We start from the raw sequence: 5,008 nt of genomic DNA, 5'->3' as shown, positions 1-5,008 counted from the left end.
GGGGGGGGGGGGGGGCGGATGTGGGTGTATTAGCCATCAAGAGTTGCCACCATGTTTGCTGTTTGGAAGTGGATGTCAGTGGCTGAGTCAGCTGGTAGAGGAAGAGCAGCCTTCCTGTCCTTGGAACGGGGATATCCGCTGCTGTGTCCTCACTTTGTGTCCACGTTGGGATGGTGTGCGGTGCTATAAAGACCGTTGGTGATTGCTTCCCTAAACGTAGTTAAACCCAACTTGTCATTTAGGTTATTTGCTCAGCAATCGACAAGTTCAAAGCTGTATAAAGACTTGAGTCTGATTCGCAGTTTAACAGGACATTCGCTTCATTCATTGCCACTCTTGAACTGCTTTAATTCCTAATTGCGCTGAGGACGCCCTGCCACCGAGGACATGGAAACAGGAAAATACTAAAAAGGGAAAAAATAAATGTTTCAAAGCACCAGACTGGTCCAGTAGAGCCACCTAGGGGCTGTCAGCTGGAAAGTGCAAAGATGTGAGACCTACGGAGTCAGATATTAAAACTTGCACAAAGCTACACACACAAAGGCAGATTTTTTTTTAGTCTGGTGGCCCAAATATTCTCTTCCCAGGTAACCAAGTAATGTGAGACAACTGAGAGCAGCCACACACAGGTTTGGGTAAATCAGCTCTGATTCAGTAATGGTTTGCAGATGTGGGCAGGCTCTGGGTGTTTGGATTAGGGCTTAGAGGAGTTGACTTTTTTTTTTTTTTGGAGGGGGGGCGACTCAACTGCATTCTCTGTTGAGACCTGAAGACTGGATCCGGTCTGTTTAGGCCGATCTGGACTCATTTATAAGTTATCACAGAAATTAGTGCTAACCTAAAGACAGAAATGATGCACCCAAAATCAAATGTGAAGCACATGTGTCCTGTGTGATTTTGGAACATTTTTACCTGTAAGGGACACTATTTCATATGTTGCAATGTATGTTGCTGCATTTTCCAACTCTTTAAGACAGTAAAAAAAAGGAAATGCTTGATGTGAGAAGTTAAGTGACATGTAAAGCTCAGGATGCACTCCTGTTACATATTTGTGTAAGTATCCAGTTGAAGGGTGGGAAAGTAACAGTATAATATGGTGGTGTATCCTACATTACTGTTTTCAGTGTGGAGTTTTGTTTTGAAGAGTGGCATTGCTGCAACATACACTATCTGGACATTCACCTGCATCTTCTTTTAGCAATTCCCCTATGAGCTCAGGGTAATGTCTAATATCTAATGTGAACATTTATCCATGGTCTCACTCACAATCTTCTGGGCTTTTCTTCTTGTTACTCTGGCACATCTCAGCCTGGCAGTTGGTCTTCTGTTCTCCTCATCTTCAAGTGAAGTCTGAACCAAGCCCACGGCAGCAACTTCCAGGTCCATGTTTGTGGAATGAAGGACAAGAAGAAAACGCTGGACCTAAATACAGAAGGTTCACATCATGTGACCAAACGCAGTGCTAAGAAAACACTGCGTAGACCAGAGGTGGCCGACCCTGGTCCTGGAGGGCCACTATCCGGCATGTTTTACTTGTTTCTCTGCTCCAACACACCTGATTTGAATCAATGGGTGATTAACAGGCTTCTGCAGGACGTAAAGAGGGGATTTAACCATTGAATCCGGTGTGTTGGAACAAGGAAACAAGTAAAACGTGCAGGATAGTGGCCCTCGAGGACCGGGGTTGTCAACCCCTAGTGTAGACATTGCTGGTAATCTTAGAACTCCAAATTCCAGATAAGATCAGGAACAATGTTGGATACACAAGATACAGATACACAAACACCAGACAAGCAATACCTATTATGCATAAAAGCGTCACAATACTGTGACAGTGCAGACAGATTGCGGGATGTTGTGGCGTATTACAGTATGTGGGGTATATGTGACGTTTCAAAGCTGCTACAAGTATCAGATAGGTAAAGAGGCGATGTTGCGACAGCGTTTTCTTACAGGCACATTACTCAAGATGCCATAGATATACCACTTCTGTCAGCCCGCCCCAGGGCAGCTGTGGCTGCAATGTAGCTTACCACCATCAGTGTGTGAATGGGTGGATGACAGATTGTAGTGTGAAGTGCTTTCGAGTCCTCTGACTTGATAAAATGCTATACAAGTGCAGGCCATTTACCGTTTACCATAGAATCACAGTGCAGACACACAGAAGTGAGATGTGGTATTAATCAAAATAATTTAGAAGTTGTTTGTTTGATTCTGATTTTTTTATCATGCTATTGTAACTCTTGGTTCATCAGATGCATAGCATATAAACCTGTCATATAATTTATTTTATGTAAAGATGAAAAATGTTATTTTGCTTGGGTACCACCTCTCAGACAGCGGTGAAACCATCACAGAGGAAGTGGCAGAACTACAAAAAGAAAAAGGAAGTCAAACGCTCACTTTTCAATAGTTTATCAAAACATTTTATTATCTCGAACAACAATACAGTATGTCACAGAAAGAAAAAAAAAAAAAAATCACAGAGGGGATTTAAGACAGGTCTGGCTCAGGTTCTCTTCTACGCGTTCTTTCGGAAACGATAAGTGCGGCAGAAATCAAACGGGGGTGAAGAAGGGCAGAAAAAGAAGAGCATCATCACATCCTCCAAATAGTACTAATGAGGACAAGACACCGGAAACCTCGACGCCAATAAAAGTCACATCCCTAAGAGTCTCTGCAAAAGTGTCCAGAGTTACAACTACAGCTAATGCTCATAAAACCACTAATGCCACACGAGATTATGAATTTTATACAATGGGGAGGGGGGGGGAGTTAAAAAATCTTGTATTGATCTGTTAGATACAGTACAGAGACATCATTCCATTTCTGTTACCAGTAAACTGTGTTGAAATGGTTTCTAAGCACCAGATGATTGGTTCGAGTTGTGTCCATACATCAATATATGCTGTTTAATGAGGGGGCAACGAGGCAAGTAGGGGTCTAGCACCATGAGTATTAAACTACCCCCCTGATTGCACTTCCCCTATCCACAAACTGTGACCATACTACACTTTTAAAATACCTTGTAGCCCCTTATCAAGTGAAGTATGCTTTGATATGCAATAAATATATAAGCAAACGACCATTTACAGTATAAATAATGTCACCATTTACAACTTTTCATTTTCTCCATAATAAAAAACAAAAAAACAAAAACCGAAACTGACAACAAAAAGAGGTATAAAAGAGGGAAGGAACTCCCCTTTGCAGTATTTTAAACTTGAGTGAAACAGCGTGTGTTCGAATATACCAACGACAACAAAACAAAAGCGAACAAAGAAAGAAAACAAATGACATCGACAAATTCGATTTTTTGATTGAGAACTAAACCAACATGTGAATTAGGAAACCTGAAACAGATACAGTATGTACATGGAATGGTGTGCACAGACTGATGTGATCTGAAACTTGTCATTTAAGGGGGAATTCAATAGAATTGTTGTGTTAAGAGTGGTGGCAAACCAGGTCTATATAAAAGAAAAGATGGAAACTTTCCTGTGTGTATGTCTTTGCACCAGTGTAGATCGTATGGGAACAGTTTCACTGCTACATAGTTTGAGAACAGCAACAAGTGGAGTTTTACGCTGTAAAATGACCTCTTTTATTATTAATCAAGAACTGAAACATATCTATTGGTCAGTATTGCCTTTATAATAATGACCAAGCTTCACTTTGCATCTCTGGTGTCTCTTGATTTTTGTCATTTGTCTTTTTGACCCAAAACAGAAAAAGAGCAAACTACAGATGCACAATAATGGGTTTCGCTGATATCTGATATTTTCCGATGAATTCTGATCGGTAGCTGATGCCGGTACAAATACTTCCTTGTGACAGGTCCTCTGTAGTGGAGCTGAGATGTTTCTGTTTTATTCTGATTGCAACATACCAAAGTTAAAATGACTTTGAAAAAAATAAAATGAAGATTTGTAATAAAAAACACTTTCAGACTCTGCTGATATCCAATACGCTGATATTTTACAACTAATTCTGATGCCGATATTGGTATTTGATTATCAGAACTCATCATGGTGAGATGTTTCTCATAAAGATCCAAAGTTAGAATAGCTTTGAAACAAACAAGCAAACAAAAAATAAGATTTACACTTAAAAAATACTTTCACATTTGGCTGATAACCAATATTCCAATACTTTCCGACCAATTATGATCATTAGCTGGTACAAATATTTGATTATCAAACCTCTTTTGTAGCACGCCGTTACTCTAGTGCTCATAATGGCAGAACGTTAAAATGACTTTGAAAATACAAGATTTACATTTAAAAAATACTTTCACATTTAGCTTTACGCTTTTAAAACTCTAGGGTGATCCTTTCTCAGCCACAGTCCAGGAAACAGCCACAGCCAGGTCAAATTGAGACGTGTCGGGGGGGGGTCGTTTAAAGTCACGAGATCTTCATTCTTTATACACTATATATACTAAAGCTCATGGCGTCCTGCTGAGCAGAACCTCGGCAGGACGGGCGTTCGGATCAGAACTGAAAGCCCGCCGCTCGTCGGTTTGGCCTCGCCGGTTTTTGCGGACAAGTTTTTGATCGTGCACGTCCTTGCACACGTTACGCCGATAAAGACGGAAACGTTGACACTTCAGTCTCCCCGCCTCGTCTGTGCACACCACTGTGTATTTCATAAATCCATTCACAATTTACAATTTATTATTTCTCTTACGTTAAAACAAACAAACAAAAAAAAACAATCATTGCAACAAAAGGAGGTATAAAACTGGGATTTCTCCCCCCCCCCCCACTTTAAAAACCAAGAACAACACTGACCGTATGTCCAGTTTACTCAATGCATCATACAAATCACATGAACCATCATCTTGCTGAACTTGTGAAAAAGTGAACCCAAAAAAAAAAGAAAGAAAAAAGAAAAAAGTTAATAATCTTGTTGCTTGTTCGAGTTCCAACAAAGAATGAAACCATATTAGTCCTCCAGTAAACCCGTATTTTAGAGAAACTGAGAAAGATTTTTTTTTGATTCACGT

The sequence above is a fragment of the Kryptolebias marmoratus genome, linkage group LG13 (assembly GCF_001649575.2).
Source record: "Kryptolebias marmoratus isolate JLee-2015 linkage group LG13, ASM164957v2, whole genome shotgun sequence".
Classification (NCBI taxonomy): Eukaryota; Metazoa; Chordata; class Actinopteri; order Cyprinodontiformes; family Rivulidae; genus Kryptolebias; species Kryptolebias marmoratus.
The sequence above is the reverse complement of the archived record's forward strand: the minus strand, read 5'-3'. Positions refer to the sequence as shown.